Below are 11,194 nucleotides of genomic sequence, written 5' to 3' on the forward strand. Positions count from 1 at the left end.
TGCAGAGCGTAGCCCGTTTGGTCGCGCCTAGCCTCTTTCGTGCCAGTGTATGTGGCGCGACAGTGCCCCCACCCTCTCTTTCTTTCCCTCACTCCTCCCCGACCAGAGCTGAAGGAAAGACGACGCCGCCGGCCGCTGCCCCCCAAGATCCTCCCAAATTCGGATTTTTTTAGGGGAAAAGTGGGGGGGAATCGTTCCCCATCCTTGTCCGAAGGTATTGCCCATAATATCTCATCATTTAACCGTGTGCAGTTATTGGTGGTTTTTTTATTAGGGTTAGGTTTTTGATATGAGAAATGATGGTGTTGTTGATAATTTTCTCATGATTAGGGCTTTAGATGATACGTAGATGGTACTCTGCTCTTGATTTTGACGTGAGGTAGTACGTGCATGCATCGATTAATATGATTTCTAGAATTGAGTAGTGGGGATGTTAATATGAGTTACATGTAATTTTATTCCATAGTTTTACGAATCTACATATTCCATAATTTTATTTCACAAGTATTTTGTTTTTGTTTCCATAAGTATTTTGTTTCATTCACATGGCAATGAAATTTATGTATCTACAATACACATGGCAATGAGCGATGCCCGGTACAAGCTGCTTGGTGGTGGACAGTACTCATCCGAGAGTGATGAGGATGCCCCAGTCCCTCCTGCCCTTCCAGTTCCATTCTGTCGATGTGAACCGGGCAATCAGGTGGCAGTAGTGAAGCAATCGAGGCATCCCAAGACGGCCGGTAGAGCATTCTACATATGCAAGTGGAATGATTCATTGAATCCTTGCCACTGTTTTTTCTTTCAGTGGATCGATGGTCCGGATAAGTTCGATCCTAGAATTCGGCTGTTCCCTTATTATCAGTTAGAGTCGTGGGCGTACAATGAGTTTAGACGATGGGTCCTTCCCCCACCAAATCCACCACCTATGACAGAAGAAGAGAAGCAAGAAGCTGCTATATATCGTGTGAACAATCCTCCCAAATGTCACTACGGTGTTCGTGCCAAACTTCAAAGGCCTAATATTGGTGTCCCTCCAAAGTTCACTCTCTTTTTTAGATGCTCGCTAAAGACTAGAGTAAGTGTCATGTAACGTAGAATTGATTCTTTAATTTTGCTGTAATTATGTGGCTAATGTTATGTGTCATGCAGGATGGATGGCCGGCATGTGAATTCAATGAGTATATTTATGGTCCTAGATCTCATTGGCCGACAGAAGAGGAAGTGCGAGAATTTGAGAGTGGGAAGAAGCCATGGCCATGTACAACTACTCCTAGTTTTCGATGCAAGTGTGGTATTCTGCCCACAAAAGGCGTAGTTCCTTCTGAGCTTGGCTACGGATATTACTATGGCAATAGCTACGGAGAGTATTGGGTTCGTATATTAACCACAAAGTTGAAACTCCTTATGATTCTGTCATTGTGCTAGTACTTGGTATATTAACATTTCTGAATGTTTGGCTCTTAATAATTTTTCAGGAGGGAAGGACATGTGATTGGGAGTGGTTCCAAGGCCGGTATGAGCTAATGTTGCAATTGGGCAGAACAAAAGAGCCTTGGAAATCTAGAGACACTATAAATAGAAAACTGAAGATAATGAAGGATTACCAAGTTACTTTGCCCCTTGAGTCATTTCTGTCAGGGCCTGTACTCCAAGACCTACGGCGTGAGTATGGAAAGAAGGCAGCAGAAAAGACAACTCTTGAGGATTGCATTGTTTATTGGAGGAGGAACCGAAGCAAGTAACCACGGCCCCTCACAGATAGGGAGCTTTTGGCAAATTATGAGAAGAAGAAGAAGGAGGAGGAGATGGAGAGGCAGAGGTTAAGGGAGCAAAGAGCAAAGAAAGGTTTTACTGTTGATACGGAAGCTAAATACCCAAAGGGTTCATGGGAAGAATATTTTCAGAAATTGGAGGCTAACAAGAGGATGGAAGAAATGAAAAAGATGGAGAATTTAGCTCAGGAGGCTCAGATGGAGGCAATGCAGGCCCTAGTTGCCGATCTGCCACACAAGGTGCCCAACGTTGAGAAGGATGTGTCATCCGCGAGCACGGAGGTTTTGGGTGTTAGAGGTACTCAAATGGAGGCAATGAAGTCAATTGTAAGAGACATACCTGCCCAGGACAAAGGGAAGAGTGTTTCTGAGCATGACCATGTTCCTGATGATGGAGATGATTATGAGTGGTGGGCAATGAATGCAGCAGAAGTAGAGGTCATAGTGTCCCAAAATGAGTTCCTTCTTTTTCTAACGCCTCCACATGTTTGGTGCAAAATGTCGCATGCACCACCTATGCACAAGAGGGGGAAATCCATCCATGTGCTCTTTAACACAGTTTAAGAGGCCATGGTGCCGGTCAGAAATCATACAAACTTGTCTGGAGGGACCCAAGACATACTGCCGCACCAGCTTCATGTACCAGGACCGGCTGTCGTTGTTTTCTCCTTCGGTCAAAGCAAATGCTAACGGAACTAGTTGCCTCTTTGGATCCACTGCAACTGCCATCATTAGTGTCCCCTTGTATTTACCCGTCAAGAATGTGGCATCCACGAGGATCACAAGTCGACAATGCTGGAATGATTCAACACACTGGGGAAAGCAACAGAACACTCTTTGTAAAACATGTTTGTACACTCCATTGTGAGGAAGAATCATGTTTCCCGTGTGTATGAACCATGTAATCCCTGGATTGTATAGGGACATGCCCGTCAAGACTTTGGGCACCCTTGCATATGACTCTAGCCAATCACCCCAGCAAAGAGCTATAGCATGCTGTTTTGCACGCCAAGCTTTCGAGTACTTCACCCGGTAAGAACACATGCCGAAAATTGACTTCATAAGAGAAGGAACGGATGTGTCGCTGTCCTTCTGAACAATACCAAGAATGCTATGTGCTAGGTAACGTGCCGTGCACTGTACGTGAACTTGCTTCGGTCTGGAGGATGCACATGTGTGAGACTGTCTGACTTTGGTGATTTTCCACTGACCCGTGCCCCTAACAATCCGTGCCCATACACCCCATAGGCACCCCTACTTGCATAGCACATCGTACCGTACGCTCTTGTCCGAATGAACCACATTAAATGGACGATGATGACGCACTGCATAATCAGCCAAGAAAAACTGCAACTCTGGAAGTGAATTGAACTTCATGCTCTTACGAATCTCTGGACTATCACTATCAATTACACACTCGCTTTCAAATACATATGAGTCACAAATTGCTCTATGGATCCTACTAAGATCCTTAGTATTTGAAACCGCCGGGACTTCAACGTGGATTAGCTTCATCATGCGCAACTCTTCAGCGGTATAACTAAATCGTGCCTCAGCATTATTAACAGCCCGACCCATTGCCCCATCCCTACACTCCTCATCACCACTTATTTCCTCATGACTAGGGCTGGATCCGTCGTCATCATCATTTTCCTGCTCTGCTTGGGGCGCCCTAGCATTACCCTCCGGTTCTTCTTCCCCAGTGCCTTCATCATCGTCCTCATCATCACTAATATCGTATTTATTGTCCTCTGAACCTAAAGAAACATCATCATCCTCTCCAGCACCCCTCTCCTCCTCCTCGAAGGTACCATTGTCGAAATGATCGCAAGCGACGGCTATATCATAATCCGCAACAAATTCACAAGCACAAGTGAGATTTGGGACAACTTCTACAACAGTAGACTCTTCAGTTATATTCTCAATACAAAATGGAACTTCATCTAGTATCCCAACTGGTTCTTCTAATCTTGTTCTACGGGTTATTTCAACAACCACCTCTAAACAAACCACATTTGCACGAGCTACTATATCCTTTTACTTTCTCCAATGCATCTCAGATTCCAATGTCATCAAAACATAATGTGCTCTAGCTTTACCACAATCAAATCTACCCCTCAGAGATATTTCATCAATTCCACATGAATGTTTTGAAACCACCCGGTCTACCAAATCCTTTAACAATGGAGGACTATCAAACAGTTCGATATCCTCTACCATATTCTCAAACTCTCCATTTTCCTTAACCATACCATCATGAAAAACCAGAACTAACTCGTCCATCTACAAAAAAAAGAAATAGGAGTACCTTCATCACTTATACAAAGAAATGAACTACAAAAACAATTCTTCACCGTGCCTAGTATCCATGAGTGAAACCCACATTAACATCCCCACTACTCAATCCAACTTTGACCGAATTCAAAATATATTCACAAATAGATGTCTCAAAATCTATACTACCAAATATATGTCTCAAAATATATTCCATAATAGATTCAAGGAAACAAATTTGGTATTGTAGATGCTATTATATCTTTCCTATAAATTTGGTCAAAGTTAGATAAGTTTGATTTAGGACAAACCTAATATGATGTGTAAAAAAAATGGACGGAGGATAAGTAAACAACCATCCATTATTAGCTAAGACTTTGGTAGATGCTATAATCTAATAACCCTACTTTTGCCTAGCAACCCTTGGATCTTGAAACAATATTACGAGTATTACATGACATGACCTTGCACCTTATCATAAGAACAACTAGATGGATCTTGAACCAACCATGACAAAATGATCAGATTTTTACGAACTAGGATTGTTTCTCTCTCAAAACTCTACTTGTCCTCATACTAGGATTTGGACCACGTAGCAATGCTAATAGATGGCTTTGGTAACACCAATCTAGATGAACTACAAAAACAATTCTTCACGGTGCCTAGTATCCATGAGTGAAAGCCATATTAATATCTCCACTACTCAATCCTAGAAATCATATTAATCGATGCATGCACGTACTACCTCATGTCCAAATCGAGAGCAGAGTACCATCTACGCATCATCTAAAGCCCTAATCATGAGAAAACTATCAACTACGACATTATTTTTCAAATCAAGAACCAAATCCTAATCACCAAGAATCCCTAATGTCTACAAATATGCACGGTTAAAGGAGGAAAAAAATGGTAGCAATACCTTCGGGGAAGGGTGGGAAACGTTTCCCCCAACTCCCCCCCCCCAAAAAGGCTAGATTTGGGGGGATCTGGGGGTGGGGCGGCCGGCGGCGACGACTTGCTGCTGCTCTGGTCGGGGAGGACTGAGGGAAAAAAAGGGAGGGTGGGGGAGAAGAGGCCGGCGCGGGCCCAGGACATTGGCCTTGTCGCGCCAGCCCGCATGGCGCGACAGGCTTGTCGCGCCAGTACATGTGGCGCGACAGGGAGGGCCACGTCATCGCCGTCGCGGCGCAGCGCTGGCTCGGGCCGCCAGCGTGGCCACACTGTCGCGCCACATACACTGGCGCGAAAGAGGCTAGGCGCGACCAAACGGGCTACGCCCTGCACATAAAAATCAATACGGGTTAAACTTAAATTTTTTTTAAAAAAAAGTTAAAAATTGAAATTCGAGTGGTGTGTATGTAGACAACCGATTTAAAAATTCATCCCAACTGAACCGATACATTATACTAGCTAAATCAGACCAAATTAAACTGGTAAACATCTTAGCCTATTTACCACTAAACCGAATAAGACCAAATAACAAAACTAGACTATTAAGAGCGCGTTTAGTTCCCAAAAATTCTTGGGAAAATTACTGTAGCAATTTTCAACTAAAAATTAAAAGGACTAAATATAATCTAATTATAAATCTAATTACACAGATGGACGGGAAATCGCGAGACGAATCTATTAAACCTAATTAATCCATCATTAGAGATTGATTACTGTAGCACGACATTATCTAATCATTACATAATTAGGTTCATTAGATTCGTCTCGCGATTTTACCGGGGGGGTGTGGAATGAGTTTTGTCAGTTATCCACATTTAATACTCCTAATCAGTGGTTAAATATTCGAAGTTACTGTAGCACACAAAAATTTTAGGGAACTAAACGGCCCCTAAAACTGGGTTCAGCTCAAACTATTACCAGGTTGACTTGGGAAGGTGGGATACTGCAAAGTTACGTAAGGAACACATTATCAAAATGGATTCTATTTCCATCATATCATGGAAGCGCGATTTGATCTACAACAGACTGGATGAAATAAGATAATCATTTCGCCTAACCCTTCCTTGCCTCTAGGGTGAAACTGGCATGAAAAATTTCCGTACCGACTGATATCGTTTTTCGTATTGTAATATCATTTCCAACTATTTTTTTATAAAATAATTATTCATATTTAAATTTATATTTGTATTTCACCGTATATTATATTCGTAATACGAAAAATTTTTAACCCGACCATTTTTATTATTCGTATTGTAATATTGATTCCGACTATTTCAAATTATTTTCATTCCAATTTGTCTTTTCTCTTCCCTCTTCTCCTCCGCTTTTTTGCTGCACATCACCCATTTCATGCATCTCCTCGCTCCATGATGGAGTGCTCGCATACGAGCTGGCAGGAGTGCGCACAGGCTGCAAGCGATTCGCACTGGCGCGCGCGGTGCATCTGCCGCGGCAGCTTGGCGAGGCTCATAGGGAACGCGTCGGTGCAACTCGTAGCAAGGAATGACCGGTGAGCTCAAGCGGCACAGCTCGTGGCGACCGGCGACATGGACGGCGGGGAGCGCGAGCGCCATCGCCGCAAGAGCGAGTTGGTGCGTAAACGGGAGAAAGAGAAAGCGGCAAAGAGGGGCTGAGAAGATAAAGAGAGAATAGGATAGAGGGCTCCAACGGAGGGTAAAATTGTCGTGTACCCATCTTCTAGATCAGAAATAATTACTTTTTTTGAAGTAGAGTATTGCAAACCAAACCGCGCTTTCACGGAGACAAAATCAACTTGAATGCTGTGCTCTGCACAAAACCGTGGTTTCGCAGACAAATTTCCGTTTTCCCTTTTATTCGGTGTGCTCTAGTCACGTGGCGGCGCGCCAAACTTTCGTGTATGGCTTCTCTGCTTGCTCAGAGTCACATCACTAGACTATACTATAAAGAATTTAAACAATTAAAACACTTTTTATCAAAAAATTTCTCTCCACTCACCTCACAACCTACACTTTTAAGACACATGTAAGCTCAAAGTGTTTGACAGGATGTCTGGTGATCTGAAAACCACCGTCCCACCAGTAACAGGGGCCGCGGTGGTTTCTTTTGACACCGCACCTGTGTGTACCCGCCTGCATGTACCCGCCCGGCGATTGGTCGTTCCCGATCTTCACGGAGATGGATTCCCCTCCCTCCGCGCCATCACCGGACACCGCCAATCACGCCATCTTCCATCCCCGTCCGTTTTTCCGGCCACCCGAGATCGCGCACCCCTCCGCTCTCTCCTGCGGGCTGCGCCCACTCGCCTCCTCCCCTCCCCCCTCCCCACTCCGACAACGGAGCGGCCAGCGTATCCAGGCGGGGCCGCGGCTCGCGACTAGCGCGGCCGGGCCTCGGGCAGGAGCGCGCGCAGCCCGAGGCGAGCGTGCGGCAGCCCCGGTTCCTGCCCGTAGCTCGACGATAGCCTTGTCGATCCGCCGCCCCTGCTTCCCCCGCCGCCTACGAATTTAGAGATTGTTGGTGCACCTGGTGAACTAAAGAAAATTGTTACAAGACACACCGACTTTGTAACCAGTGACAGGTTTACAATTAAGTGTTAGGTAACCAGTGACTCCGCTTCACCATCTAAAAATGCATACACAGAATTGTAACTTATTACAGTTGAACTTCTGGGAGCAGACATTTTTTTCCTTGTTTTATAAGCACAAGGAGCAATCGAGACTCAAGATTACTAGCAAGTTGCCTCATAGCTCACTGCACAAGTTCATTAACAAGGTTTCTTTCATTAACAATGTGTCTAAGAATACAACTTTAAGATCAAGAAATATTAAGAAATGTTTCTTTCATGATCTTTCAAAATGGTTGTTCAGTTAAGAATACATACTGTACAGAGTTATATATATTCTTTAATGCACTAATGTTCCTATTTAATTGTAATACATGAATTGATGCCTCTGGTTCAAGCAACATATGAGACACAACAATCTATCATTGAGGATGGTAATATCCTTGCTTTGATTTTATTCAGTTCAAGATTTCCACATATTTAATTGGCTCATGATGATGTTAAACATGGAATGTTAGTGCGAGCTAAGGCTGCTACTGTTGAGCAAAATTTAGCATGTGTAAACTACATTTGAATAGGAATGTAGCAATGTAAAGAAAAAGGGGAGGAATTTTACATATAGCTGGTATTCCTATTCAGATCTGAGCATTCCTATGTTTATTTGCGAGCTATATGTTCAGATCTGAATTCCTATGTTCAGATCTGAATTGCTTAGAAATTTGAAAACAACTGAAACCTGGTGATGTGCTGGTTATAAACGGAATAGGCTTGTTGTCTTGATATGTTCAGAGTCCTGGAACAGTTTATAGCTGTGAGGTTCATCTCCAAATTTTATTTATTGTTCTACATGTGCATGCATCTTTATTTGCGAGCTATATGTACCTTTTAGTTGCAGGTTTGATCATGATGTATTGGTATCCATTGCTGAACCGCTTCTCTCTGACAAGGTATCTTACCTGTCCAATATTAGCTCTTGTTTGCAGATTATACTTTCTTGCCTGAAACAATATCGTGGTAGCCATCAGGCGGAGATTGAAACCTGCATTGATTGGATAATTCTAGCCTCAAATACTTACTGTTGATGATATCAGAACCCGAGCTCGATATTCTGCTGAACTCAACTGCTAGGCATTATTTTACAAAAAGGCTCTCTTTCTGAGTCTTAGTGCTGTTCTTAAATGGCCATCAGCAGCAAGCTTGTGTTTTGTATTAGCTCCATTCCTGCATCAGCAGCAACCTCATGTCTTCTCCTCCCAAAGCAAGTCTTAGTGCGGTTCTTAAATGGCCATCAATTTGTTTGTTAACATCGAGTAGCAGTTGCAAGCTTGTGTTTTGTATTATTTAATTGAAGAAATGTGGTTCTATCAAACTACTAAGAATCTAGAGCAGATTTCTGTATTGTAGAGGTTCTTGATGTTTTCCCTTTTAAAATAGTGATGTAACTTCATGCATTACCACTTAATCTTTGATGAATCATACATATTATATATAAGAGGACCAGATGAAGGCAAGTAGGCTGAGTCACATGCTATTTGTAGCGTTTTTTTGTTCTCCTGATGATTTTGATACTTGTGGGAGCTTTAGAGGTAGGAAGATAAAAAAAGTCTGCTCTAAAGAATTTGGTGGTAATGGAACTTGAATCATTGAATACATTTATCATCTGCATTTCCATTTTATTTGTTGGGTTCAAGAATGCCCTCAGAACATTAATTTTAGTTTCGTGTCCTGGTACAGTCATAGTTTGTGTGTTTTAATCCCTTTGTGTTAGCAGAAAAACTGAATTCATGCTGCCCTAAAAAAAATGAATTCATGCTCAATTGCAGATATTTACATGGTGTAGCTTTTAGCCATTGTCCAAGACTCCAAGTATAGTCATGAAGACATATTAGAACGAAACTGCAGGTAAATGCTTTTGATTACATAATTTTCTACTTTCAACTATCCGTAGATAAAATGATCAAATTCAAATTTACATGTAACGCATTAAAATATGTTTTCTGATGGGAGAAGTATCATATGCTATTTTATAGGACTTGAGTTAACCACACTTGCAGCGATGGACGTCATGATTCTTCGATCCATGATGTTTGCCCTACGATTTGCGTTCGCAATAACTGCCCTGAATTACTTACTATCAAAGCTACAGTTATGAGAAACAATTTCCCAATTTTTTCTGCTTTCATATGGTGGTAATTAATTTTCTTTACTTCTGTTTTGAGACATTTTGCATTGGAAGCACTTGAGTGATGTTAGACTTCTTCACAAGGGCGATCCTACAAATTCGACAAGAGCTTCTTATCCTTAAACAAATTGGAATGATTCATAGGTCTGAAAGTATGACGGAGGGGCTGAGTGTTTGTCCAAACAAGGTGAGGGTCCAGCAAAGATTTGGAACATTGCATCTCAGTTTGGTACTGCAAGCCTGCAAATGATTAATTGTGTTTAATTTCAGTATCACTCTGAGTCCACTAATTAATTCTTCAACTGATTCTCTTTTTTTTTCCATTAGGGACACAGTTGAATGAACTAGAGAATTGGATTCAAAGGAAGTGTTAGAGCAACAGCCAACATTGCAACAGTTATTATACCGGCTTGTTGGATGTCTGGTGATTATCTCTTGTATCTTTTGGTTATTAGGTCTACAAGCTCCTCCCTGTTTGTTTCCATTTGGTTATACTGACATGTAAAATGGAATGGCACAGTTTTTTTTTCTCTGTAGCCTGAAGGAGCCGCAAATAATAACTACTTGGTGAAATACGCACTAGCTTTAGTAAGTTCTTCTCTTTTGTTCTATTTTGTCTGTGCTATAGTGTGCCACACCTGCGCTTTTAGGTTTGAAAGCAATATTTTTTTAACATAGAATTTTAATTACATGTCCAAATGATATTGGTGGAAACCTAATAATAGGACGATTCTATGGCTTGATGCCCTGCTATATGCTTTCTAAATACCATCACACATTGTTTATGTGGACAATTGTACCGGACAATAAAAAATGATTTCCTAAAATAACCTATATTTGGTTTACTGCTGAGATAACCTATATTTGGTTCCTACAGAGAAATATTTCCTTTCAGTTCCCCAGGTTTGATTGCTTCTGAAATCCGATGAACTTGCCGCGATAAGCCAATGACCATTTTCATTTTAATAACAAAGCTTTTTGAGATGATGTATCATTGTGGCTTCTTGACTGCGATAAGCCAATTACCATTTCCATTTTAATAACAATGCTCTGTGAGATTATGATGTATCACTGTATATCTCAAGCAGAATGCCATATGTGAGGTCCAAGATGTCAGTTCTAGGAGATCTACCCGAGGATGTCATATGCCAGTGCTCAGTTATTTTTGTGAGCAACCATTTCCCAGTATCGATGTTATGTTTGGTATTGTCAGGAATAAAATTAGGATGATTGGATAGTTACAGACAATATGGATATGATGCAGTCTTGTGCAATTTGATTTCACGAGCTAGCAGATCATGGTTAGTCGGGCATTCTTTGTTCAATAGACCTTCATAACATCTAATTTAAACCATTTGCGGAAGAATGGTTGAAGTATCAATGTTACCATGTATGGCACTTTTTTTTCGTGAACTTTTATAGAGGTGGTCTATTGACCATTCAAAAAATGGTATGATTTGATATTGC

The 11,194-nt window shown here is 41.8% G+C and overlaps 2 long non-coding RNA genes across 2 annotated transcripts; both read left to right on the forward strand.

The window, feature by feature from the left end:
* The first annotated feature begins 995 nt into the window (after positions 1 to 995).
* LOC120675657 lies at positions 996 to 2,098 on the forward strand. Its single transcript, XR_005675426.1, has 3 exons — positions 996 to 1,078; positions 1,153 to 1,374; positions 1,479 to 2,098. It is a non-coding gene; the product is annotated as an uncharacterized LOC120675657 (long non-coding RNA).
* Positions 2,099 to 8,237: 6,139 nt separating this feature from the next.
* LOC120676807 lies at positions 8,238 to 11,194 on the forward strand. The gene is made up of 6 exons (XR_005675998.1): positions 8,238 to 8,492; positions 9,369 to 9,447; positions 9,576 to 9,914; positions 10,055 to 10,151; positions 10,248 to 10,315; positions 10,816 to 11,194. It is a non-coding gene; the product is annotated as an uncharacterized LOC120676807 (long non-coding RNA).

This window comes from Panicum virgatum, chromosome 5N (assembly GCF_016808335.1).
Source record: "Panicum virgatum strain AP13 chromosome 5N, P.virgatum_v5, whole genome shotgun sequence".
In the NCBI taxonomy this organism is placed as follows: Eukaryota; Viridiplantae; Streptophyta; class Magnoliopsida; order Poales; family Poaceae; genus Panicum; species Panicum virgatum.